A 12776-nucleotide genomic window follows, 5' to 3' on the forward strand; every position below is an offset into this window, starting at 1 on the left:
AAGGTGAGGTGTGAGGCAGAACGGACTCCCATGGTTGGAGGATTCATCGTGGAGAAGTTTGTAGCATCCGTGTACCACTACCTACAGTTCACCTACTACAAACGTGACGGTCCTATTACTTTATGGTTACAAATACAACTGGTATTGCTGTGGTATTACTGTGGTATTACTGTGGTATTGTTGTGATATTGCTGTGGTGTTACTGTGGTATTACTGTGGTATTACTGTGGTATAGCTGTGGTATTGCTGTGGTAATGTTGTGGTGTTGCTGGGGTGTTACTGTGGTATTGCTGTGGTGTTACTGTGGTATTACTGTGGTATTACTGTGGTGTTGCTGTGGTGTTGCTGTGGTGTTACTGTGGTATTACTGTGGTATTACTGTGGTGTTATTACTGTGGTGTTACTGTGGTATTACTGTGGTGTTACTGTGGTGTTACTGTGGTATTACTGTGGTATTACTGTGGTGTTACTGTGGTGTTACTGTGGTGTTACTGTGGTGTTACTGTGGTGTTACTGTGGTGTTACTGTGGTATTACTGTGGTATTACTGTGGTGTTACTGTGGTGTTACTGTGGTGTTACTGTGGTGTTACTGTGGTGTTACTGTGGTATCACTGTGGTGTTACTGTGGTGTTGCTGTGGTATTACTGTGGTGTTACTGTTGTATCAGTATGACACTGCACAATGTAACTACATTTTTATTTTAAACATTATTACCCAAACGCAGACACACACGCTTGTTTTGCTGTCCTTGTGGGAACCAAACAATTAATTCCCTAACCTCTAACCCTAATTCTAACCCCTAACCTATACCTAACCTCTAACCCAAATTCTAACCCCAGACCTACACCTAAATCTAACCCTAATTCTAACCCTAACCCAAACCTAAACCTAATCCTAACCCCGAACCTAACCTAACCTGACCCCTAACCCTAAAATAGCCTTTTTCATTGTTGGGACTTGCGAAATGTCTCCAGAAGGTCACAACAAGGATAGTAAAATCCAAAACACTGAAGCTGCTCTTGCCCCCCCAGTGAATGACCTGAAGAACGCAGTGCTGTGTGTAGCCAACTGCATGTTGTTTGACCCCAGTGATGAGGTGATGAAGAACAACGTGGTTTATAACCAGTACCACAGAGACAAGTACGAACTCGGTGACAAAGACTTCCGACCTAGATCGGTAAGACACACACATACAAACAAAGACTCCAGCCACCCTAGTCATAGACTGTTCTCTCTGCTACCGCACAGCAAGTGGTACCGGAGCGCCAAGTCGAGGTCCAAAAGGCTTCTTAACAGCTTCTACCCCCCAAGCCATAAGACTCCTGAACAGCTAATCAAATGGCCACCCGGACTAGCAGTTTTTACACTGCTGCTACTCGCTGTTTATTATCTATGCATAGTCACTTCACCCCCACCTACATGTACAAATTACCTCAACTAACCTGTACCCCCGCACATTGACTCTGTACCGGTACCCCCTGTATATAGCCTCCACATTGACTCGGTACCGGTACCCCCTGTATATAGCCTCCACATTGACTCGGTACCGGTACCCCCTGTATATAGCCTCGTTATTGTTATTGTGTTACTTTTAATTTTAAAAATTACTTTAGTTTATTTAGTAAATATTTTGTATAAACTATATTTCTTATACCGCATTGTTGGTTAAGGGCTTGTAAGTTAGCATTTCACGGTATGGTCTACAATTGTTGTATTTGACGCATGTGATGAATACAATTTCATTTTATATCATACACACATTTCAGCACACACACACACACACACACACACACACACACACACACACACACACACACACACACACACACACACACACACACACACACACACACACGTCCACAGGTCATTTGACACCCGTCATTGGTTGTTTTTTAAACTGTTGACTGAGTTCTTCATTTGGGTTTGCTTGTCGATATTGATTTGACGTATGTGTGTGTTTTAGGATGCGGTACAGTTCTTCAACCAGACCACCATGCAGCTACAGATGCTGGAGTTCTCCAGACAACGCCTAGCGAGTGATGAGGTGTGTGTGTGTTTGTTTGAGAGAGAGAGTGTGTCTCTACTATCACTGTTGTTGGTTCTTAGCACGACATCTGTCAGGCAGGGCTCTCTATGTAATATTTCTGTAAACTAGGGAGAAACCCCAGATTCCTTTCAGATCACATGACCTGTGTCCAATGTGACCAAGTGTTTACCAGACTGCTGTATTAGACCTCACCACAGGGTGGCGCTGATCACTCATAACAATACAGACATTTTATTTTTCCTTTATTTAACTAGGCAAGTCAGTTAAGAACAAATTCTTATTTTCAATGACGGCCTAGGAACAGTGGGTTAACTGCCTGTTCAGGGGCAGAACGACATTGTACATGTGTCGCCCCACATGTACCTTGTCAGTTCAGGTTTTGAACTTGCAACCTTCCGGTTACTAGGCCAACACTCTAACCACTAGGCTACCCTGTCGCCCCACATGTCTAATAACCATAGATGGCAACATGACTAGTCTAGGTCAGGCGTGGCCAGCCCTCCTCCTGTATAAAGCTACCCTACTGTGTGATTTTGCTCCAGTCAAACTGTAACACACATAGTTAAGCTAATGAGCTGTTCGTCAGTACTTTGATGAGCTGAATCAGTTGTGTTAGAGCAGGACTGGAACAGAAGCCTGCACACCCAGTAGTTCTCCAGGACTGGAACAGAAGCCTGCACACCCAGTAGTTCTCCAGGACTGGAGCGGGAGGCCCAGATTGGAGGCTCTGCCTGATCAGAGTGTAGTTAGTCTTTATTTACATATTCATCAGGAAACAGCAGAGAATGGTTTCCCCCGGTTACAGTGTTCAGGTTCAATACTAACGATGTGATGTGATGTGATGTGTACAGGGGTAAGTGGAGTTTCTAGATGAGTTCCTTGATGCTTAGGATCAGTAGCATGTACTGAAAAGAAAGAGAAAAACACTCAACTAAATGACAGAAACAAGCGAAGGCAGGAGGTTTTCCCAGCATGCAGCGGGGTAATTTGACATTTTAAATAATTATTTGTATATTTCTGGATCATGTGCACTATCGTACAGTACAGAGGTGTGGCAGTGAGTGATACTGTGGTATTAAATTGATGATGATGATGATGATGATAATAATGTGGCCATTCACCTCTGCTCTGTCTATTGTCCATGTTTTTAATCAAACTGATCACTGCCTTACAGGGGAGGCTGGTGAGGGGAGGACGGCTCATAATAATGGCTGGAACGGAGCGAATGGAATGCCATCAAACGCATAAAAACCATGTGTTTGTTACCTTTCCATTCAGCTCAAGCCGTTACTGCAAGCCCGTCCTCCCAGATTAAGGAGCCACCAACCCCCTGTGCTGATTTTACAAGCAAATATAGAAATATATTCACATGGTTCTTTTACAATAAAATCACATGGTGAAACCCAGCCCCCCTCCAGTGGTCATTGCTGTCTGTTTGGTATTAAAGTCACAGGGTCCGATTCAACCATTCCTACGCAAACCATTCATACCCACTTCTCTGTACTTGCTATTCAGATTTACCTTATACAAGTGCGTAAAGGGACTTGCAGGCGTGGTTCCCTTTGCGCGCGGAATAAAGTTCATTCAACTGTTAAAAAACCCTCCCACTTTCGGGCCAACTGTTTTTCCCGTGTAGTTTTCATTCAATAGGATTTTCAGTACATTTATCTAAAGCCATCTGTCACGTTCTGACCTTTATTTCCGTTGTTTTGTCTTTATTTAGAATGGTCGGGGCGTGAGTTGGGGTGGGCAGTCTATGTTTGTGTTTCTATGTTTTTTCTATTTCTGTGTTTGGCCTGGTATGGTTCTCAATCAGAGGCAGCTGTTTATCGTTGTCCCTGATTGAGAACCATATTTAGGTAGCCTGGGTTTCACTGTTGGTTTGTGGGTGTTTGTTTCCGTGTGAGTGTTTGTCGCCACATGGTACTGTTTCGGTTTGGTTATTTCACGTATTCGTTTATTGTTTTTGTATTTCATAGTGTTCAGTGCTTTTCTTATTAAAATCGTCATGGACACTTACCACGCCGCATCTTGGTCCGATCCTTACTCGTCTTCAGACGAAGAGGAGGAAATCTGCTGTTACACCATCCCTTTAAATGTGGTGTACCTTCAATTATATATTTCTCCACAGACTCACTGGAATATATTGAGAGAATGGGTTCAGAATATTAGAGATCAATGTAAATACAGGCCATGTAAATACACGCCATTAAAATAAAGGCATATTCATCTCATTTTCAGCACCAATTGGTAGATAAAAAAATATTTTAAAAACTCTGATCTTGTATATTATTTAAGGTTAGGAAAGTATTTCTGAAAAAAAAAAGTTGAGAGCCTTTACGCACAAAATATATCAGTGAATCAAAAATACAATAGGGTTAGGGTTTGATTCATCCTGAAAGTTGCCATATTGCATTTTTCAAACCATTAAATATTGGAAGGAGAGAAAAGGTGTACAATAAGAATTGAACAATTATAAATCCACTCTAATAATCCTCATTAATCACGGAACTGTGATGAAAACCATCGTGAACCATGCACCAGGCTCCGGGTTTAAACTTATATTTATAGTCTGTGTTACATAATTATTAAAATAGGCTGCATTTCTCAAATGATTGCACATCTTGTAATGCATTAGTCTAATATTGATCCACTATTGCTACTGATCCTCAGCAACAACCACACGAACGTGACAGAAGAAAGAAACTTACGATGCTACGGAATGACGCGAAATGTAAGGAGACTAACACTAAAGTCAGTGAACGTTATACATGTGCAGTTGAAGTCGGAAGTTTACATACACCTTTGCCAAGTACATTTAAACGGAGTTTTTCACAATTCCTGACATCTAATCCCAGTAAAAATTCCCTGTCTTAGGGCAGTTAGGATCACCACTTCATTTTAAGGATGTGAAATGTCAGAATAATAGTAGAGAGAGTGATTAATTTAAACTTTTATTTCTTTCATCACATTCCCAGTGGGTCAGAAGTTTACAAACACTCAATTAGTATTTAGTACATTGTCTTTAAAACTTCTTATGGCTCAAATCCCGTTACCGGGATCGATTTGACAACACCCAGAGAAAGTGCAGGGCGCTGTCACGCCCTGACCATAGAGAGCTGTTTATTCTCTATGTTGGTTGGGTTGGGTTGTGATTTAGGGTGGGTTATCTATTGGAATTGCATTTCTATGGTGGCCTGATATGGTTCCCAATCAGAGGCAACTGTTTATCGTTGTCTCTGATTGGGGATCATATTTAGGTAGCCATTTTCCGTCGTTTGTTCGTTTTGTTGTTTTTTCTTTGAAGTTGTCATTTCCAAAATAAAGGATGGAAACATACCACGCTGCATCTTGGTCTACTCCTTATGACAAACGTGATAGAAGATCCCACCACAAACGGACCAAGCAGCGTGGCCAGGAGGAGAAGACATTCTGGACTTGGGAGGAGATAATGGCAGGAGACGAACGCCTTCCATGGAAGCAGACGCAGGAGAATCAACGGCGACTCCGAAGTTCACGACGGAAGCCCGAGAGGCGGCCCCAAAAATCATTTTTGGGGTGGCACACGGGTTGAGGGGCGAATCTGAGAGCGAAAAGGAATATTCGGACAGACTGAGCGAGGAGTATTGTGAGTTAGTTGAGGGGAGTGATGAGGTAGAGTGGATGTTTTGGTGTCTGGAGCCAGACAGTCGCCGTGAGGAGCGTGGGACCAGTCAGGCACCATGTTTTGCGGAGATACACAATGTGTCTCCAGTGCGCATCCACAGCCTGGTGCGTTCTGTTCTCCTCGCATTTGCCGTGCGAAAGTGAGCATCCAGCCAGGACGGGTTGTGCCGGCTCAGCGCTCCTGGTCTCCAGTACGCCTCCTCGGTCCAGGATATCCTGCGCCGGCTCTACGCACTGTCTCCAGCCATACTCTCTGTGTCTCTGAAGAGCACTTTTTGCCAGTACTGTCTGGTCCAGCAACGGTGGGTTTGTGCCCATAGGCGACATTGTTGACGTGATGTCTGGTGAGGACCTGCCTTACAACAGGCCTACAAGCCCTCAGTCCAGTCTCTCTCAGCCTATTGTAATTAGTATTACGCGATAAAACTGATTAATCATGTAACTGTAATTAACTAGGAAGTCGGGGCACCAAGGAAAATAATCAGATTACAAAGTTATAATTTTGTAATATAACCTTTCAGATATTTTCATATCTAATCAAGAGTCTTCTGATTAAGGAATTATTTACTTTACCTCACGTTAGTCTCATTCCAAACGTCGTAAATGGTTGGTTATCTGCACGAACCCAGTCTTCACTATGAGTCATCCATACATCAATTGTCTTAAATCCTTTATTTATTAACTAACTAAACAATCACAGAAGTGCACACACAAACAAACAAAGTAAATATGGTTACGAGAAATGATAGGGGAATGTGCCCTAGTTGGCTAAACCGGCATGGCGGCTTGTTAGACAAAAGGGGAAGTGGGGGTCGACTAAGAAGTCACTACAGAGTGATAATTATAACAATTGAAATACTAATCCTTTGCACATGAACGCTCACTCATTCGGGAACAATTGCAATCAATATATATTTATATGTTTCCTCCAGACTTGACGCTTGGCATTCAGGCCAGAGAGTTCAATCTTGGTTTCATCAGACCAAAGAATCTTGTTTCTCGTAGTCTGAGAGTCCTTTAGGTGCCTTTTGGCAAACTCCAAGCGTGCTGTCATGTGCCTTTTACGCAGGAGTGGCTTCTGTCTGGCCACTGTACCATAAAGGCCTGATTGGTGGAGTGCTGCAGAGATGGTTTTCCCTTCTGGAAAGTTCTCCCATCTCCACAGAGGAACTCTGGAGCTCTGTCAGAGTGACAATCGGGTTCTTTGTCACCTCCCTGACCAAGGCCCTTCTCCCCCGATTGCTCAGTTTGGCCGGACGGCCAACTCTAGGAAGAGTCTTGGTGGTTCCAAGCTTTCTCCATTTAAGAATGATGGAGGCTACTGTGTTCTTGGGGACCTTTATTGCAGCAGACATTTTTTGGCACCCTTCCCCAGGTCTGTGCCTCGACACAATCCTGTCTCGGAGCTCTACGGACAATTCCTTCGACTTCATGGCTTATTTTTTGCTCTGACATGCACTGCCAACTGTGGGACCTTATATAGACAGGTGTGTGCATTTCCAAATCATGTCATATCAATTGAATTTACTACAGGTGGACTCCAATCAAGTTGTAGAAACATCTCAAGGATGATCAACGTAAACAGGATGCACCTGAGCTCAATTTCGAGTCTCATAGCAAAGGGTCTGAATAGTTATTGAAATAAGATATTTATGTTTTTTATTTTTAATACGTTTGCAAAAATGTTTAAACCTGTTGTCACTTTTTTGTTATGGGGCATTGTGTGTTGATTGATTAGGAAAAAATATAATTTAATCAATTTTAGAATAAGGCTGTAACGTAACAAAATGTGGAAAACGTCCAGGGGTCTGAATACTTTCCGAAGGCCCTGTATACCAGTGGCGTAACGCAGTTGCGCAGGGATCCCCGCAACGTTCGAGGTCCAACCCCCCAAAAAATATATAGCATTTCTATTTTGGGGATATTTACTTTTTTGGCATTGGTCAGAGAAAAATTTACAGTTTTATAGCTAATCTCATGCTATTTTACACATTGTGCCATGAAGCTGAGAGAACGTTTAGCTGTTTTAGAGCTTATTTCCTGATATTCTACAGATTTTGACATGAGGCTGAGAGGACATTTAGCTGTTTTAGAGCTTATTTCCTGATATTCTACAGATTTTGACATGAGGCTGATAGGACGATTAGCTGTTTTAGAGCTTATTTCCTGATATTCTACAGATTTTGACATGAGGCTGAGAGGACATTTAGCTGTTTTAGAGCTTATTTCCTGATATTCTACAGATTTTGACATGAGGCTGATAGGACGATTAGCTGTTTTAGAGCTTATTTCCTGATATTCTACAGATTTTGACATGAGGCTGAGAGGACATTTAGCTGTTTTAGAGCTTATTTCCTGATATTCTACAGATTTTGACATGAGGCTGAGAGGACATTTAGCTGTTTTAGAGCTTATTTCCTGATATTCTACAGATTTTGACATGAGGCTGAGAGGACGATTAGCTGTTTTAGAGCTTATTTCCTGATATTCTACAGATTTTGACATGAGGCTGAGAGGACATTTAGCTGTTTTAGAGCTTATTTCCTGATATTCCACAGATTTTGACATGAGGCTGAGAGGACAATTTGCAGTTTTAAATCTAATTTCCTGTAATATACAAAAACAAATCATGGCTTCAAAGGCTGTTGAAGAACTTTGCACACCGTTTTTGGGAAACGTGTCATTCAGTACAAACCGTTACTCAACGTAGCAAACGTTGAACCAAACTGAAAGCTCCCCTGGGATGATAAAGTATTTTAATACGACACAGCTTCTGGCAAATACAAAGAAACAAAATAAGTTCAATATTTACCAGAGATGAACAATGAGCCCAATGTCTGGATTTGTGTAAGGTATTGAATGTCTGCTATAAAACAGTGGATCGACAAACACACTGAAGCAGACCTCCAGACTACAGACAGAGGAGCAGCAGACCTCCAGACGACAGACAGAGGAGCAGCAGACCTCCAGACGACAGACAGAGGAGCAGCAGACTTCCAGACTACAGACAGAGGAGCAGCAGACCTCCAGACGACAGACAGAGGAGCAGCAGACTTCCAGACTACAGACAGAGGAGCAGCAGACCTCCAGACTACAGACAGAGGAGCAGCAGACTTCCAGACTACAGACAGAGGAGCAGCAGACTTCCAGACTACAGACAGAGGAGCAGCAGACTTCCAGACTACAGACAGGGGAGCAGCAGACTTCCAGACTACAGACAGAGGAGCAGCAGACTTCCAGACTACAGACAGAGGAGCAGCAGACTTCCAGACTACAGACAGGGGAGCAGCAGACTTCCAGACTACAGACAGAGGAGCAGCAGACTTCCAGACGACAGACAGAGGAGCAGCAGACTTCCAGACTACAGACAGAGGAGCAGCAGACTTCCAGACTACAGACAGAGGAGCAGCAGACCTCCAGACTACAGACAGGGGAGCAGCAGACTTCCAGACTACAGACAGAGGAGCAGCAGACTTCCAGACGACAGACAGAGGAGCAGCAGACTTCCAGACTACAGACAGAGGAGCAGCAGATTTATAGATATCTATGTATTATTTTGAATGCTAGAAAGTAAACAAAAGTATTTGATACAGTGTATAGGTCAACAACAAAAAATGAAGGCTATTAAAAAAACAGCACTTATCTCCCTCACTAGCTTTAAGCACCAGCTGTCAGAGCAGCTCACAGATTACTGCACCTGTACATAGCCCATCTATAATTTAGCCCAAACAACTACCTCTTCCCCTGCTGTATTTATTTATTTTGCTCCTTTGAACCCCATTATTTCTATCTCTACTTTACACATTCTTCCACTGCAAATCAACCATTCCAGTGTTTTACTTGCTATATTGTATTTACTTCGCCACCATGGCCTTTTTTTGCCTTTACCTCCCTTATCTCACCTCATTTGCTCACATTGTATATAGACTTGTTTATACTGTATTATTGACTGTATGTTGGTTTTACTCCATGTGTAACTGTGTGTCGTTGTATGTGTCAAACTGCTTTGCTTTATCTTGGCCAAATCGCAATTGTAAATGAGAACTTGCTCTCAACTTGCCTACCTGCTTAAATAAAGGGGAAATAAATTAAATAACATTTTATAAATATAATGGGTCCCTAAGTTATATGTCATTAGTGTTAACGGCTTGAAAATCACTCATTACAAAGATATATTTAAAAAAAATATTAGCTGATCACACCCTTTTGTGTCATACATTTGAGGACTCCATTGATCATTTGGAATGTCTAAATTAAAGGTGTCATTAGTGTAACTCAATTTAAATGAGGGGAAATTACACTGTGATAATATCATTTTGGCAAATTATTTTTAAAAGTTTAATTTCCTTTGATTTGAGCATCTGTGGGCTCCATTTTAAGAAAAATCCTCAATTACCAAAAATGTGTCATTGGTGTTACTGTAACGGTTTTCTTCCGTTGAAGGAGAGGAGGACCAAAATGCAGCGTGGTTAGTGTTCAACATGTTTAATATAGACAATAAATGAGAACACTACAAAATACAAAACAACAAATGTTAAAACCAAAACAGTGCATAGACACAGACAGAAGACAACCACCCACAAACCCCAACACAAAACAGGCAACCTAAATATGGTTCCCAATCAGAGACAATGACAAACACCTGCCTCTGATACCATATCAGGCCAAACAACAAACACAAAATAGAAACACAAAACATAGAATGCCCACTCAGCTCACGTCCTGACCAACACTAAAACAAAGAAAACACAAAAGAACTATGGTCAGAACGTGACAGTTACTGTCATTGGTGTTACGGTCATTGGTGTTACTACTCCTACTGGTGGCACAATGTTATCAAATTAAATTGTATTTGCCGCAGAATAGAACAGGTGTTGTTGACCTTACTGTGAAATGCTTACTTACAAGCCCTGACCGCCTCCATTAACCATCTCCATATCATAATGGTAACAAATATTTAAGGTCATTAAGCTGATATTTTAGAATGGGAAGATGAACCCAAATGCATTTCGATGTATAATGGAGTCTCATGGAGCCTCAGTGCCATTTATCACACAGTGGTGGGAAAAACCCCACTCGGGGAACATTCTCTCCCCCTCTCTCTCTCTCTCTCTCTCTCTCTCTCTCTCTCTCTCTCTCTCTCATTCTCTCTCTCTCTCTCTCATTCTCTCTCTCTCTCTCATTCTCTCTCTCTCTCTCATTCTCTCTCTCTCTCTCTCTCTCTCTCTCTCTCTCTCTCTCTCTTCTCTCTCTCTCTCTCTCTCTCTCTCTCTCTCTCATTCTCTCTCTCTCTCTCTCTCTCTCTCTCTCTCATTCTCTCTCTCTCTCTCACTCTCTCATTCTCTCTCTCTCATTCTCTCTCTCTCTCTCATTCTCTCTCTCTCTCTCTCTCTCTCTCTCTCATTCTCTCTCTCTAGACATCAGTAGACAGTAGACAGTAGACATCAGCCAATGAGGACATCTGAGCAGTTTATACATTCTGTCAATACTAATTATATTATGGGCTGGAAACCTGTGTGGGTAACAAACTGAAATAACCAGTCAGTCAGTCAGGAAGATTTAAAGCATGTGGTGTTTGGTTATTTTACTCCTACAGTTTGTTTGGTTATTTTACTCCTACAGTTTGTTTGGTTATTTTACTCCTACAGTTTGTTTGGTTATTTTACTCCTACAGTTTGTTTGGTTATTTTACTCCTACAGTTTGTTTGGTTATTTTACTCCTACAGAACAGCACTTAAAGCCTCATTACAAAAACACACTGTTATTGACATAAAACACACTCTCTTCTGTCTCCACCAAATCAGTATGCCTCTTCAAAACACACAGTTTACAACAAAAAAAAACCACCTCATAGACATTTAATATTGAATAGCGTACAGATACTAAATCAGAACACTATGGCTGCCATTTTCCTCAAACAATTAAACACACCCAGTGATCAGATGATGAAAAGGACCGTAAAATTGTAAAAAGATGGGATGTTATGGCACTTTATCCAAGGCCAGGTCTGAATAACGGCGGTAGAAATATTATGTATGTATGTATATGTATATTATGTATTATATAAAATGTGTTTTTGTGTCGTTTTACTTATTTAAACTGCTTCTGTCATGGACATTGTTAAAGAAGCTACAACAAATACAATCCTAACCCTTATCCGACAGCCACGCTGCAGTCCCACTGTATATATACACGATAATCAATCCCACATCCTAATGTAAACATATCCCTGTGTCTTCAGGCCTCTGTTTCAACTCTTTGCCTGCATAAAGATTTTACAAGTTGCTGACTAACTTAGTGGGTATTTTCTGTATTTAACTCAAACATAAAAGGTCAAAATAAAGGTCAATAGAGGTCAACATAGAGATCAATTGAACTCAAAATGACAAAAAAAAAAACCTTCTGTGTGTAGTAGGCCTCTGTCTGTCTGCCTGTCTGTCTGTCTGTCGGTCTGACTGTTCCTGTCTGACTGTGTTGCCATGGTAGCGTCAGTTCGTTTGATGTTCTGATCTCTCGGCGGCGTCTCCCAACACAGTCTGGAAGCCTTCAAACACGTCACACCGCCGGTCAGCACATCACACCAGTGTGAGACACACACATGCATGTGCACACACACACACACACACACAGGCCAGATTATGCCTCTAGCCCCCTGTCTCTGTCTCTGAGCTGAGTCTGCAGTCTGGACTCCTACTCTAAATCTCTCATCAGCAGTCTCTGTCAAAAATCAACACACACACACACACTATCCAGACAAGAAGTCTCTATATGTTTGATTTCCTCTCCTCTCCTCCCCTCTCCTCTCCTCTCCACCCCTCTCCTCTCCTTAAACATCCCCTCTCCTCTCCTCTCCTCTCCTTAAACATCCCCTCTCCTCCCCTCTCCTCCCCTCTCCTTAAACATCCCCTCTCCTCCCCTCTCCTCTCCTTAAACATCCCCTCTCCTCCCCTCCCCTCTCCTCTCCTTAAACATCCCCTCTCCTCCCCTCTCCTCTCCTTAAACATCCCCTCTCCTCCCCTCTCCTCTCCTTAAACATCCCCTCTCCTCCACTCTCTTCTCCTT

Source organism: Oncorhynchus tshawytscha, linkage group LG31, assembly GCF_018296145.1.
Source record: "Oncorhynchus tshawytscha isolate Ot180627B linkage group LG31, Otsh_v2.0, whole genome shotgun sequence".
Classification (NCBI taxonomy): domain Eukaryota; kingdom Metazoa; phylum Chordata; class Actinopteri; order Salmoniformes; family Salmonidae; genus Oncorhynchus; species Oncorhynchus tshawytscha.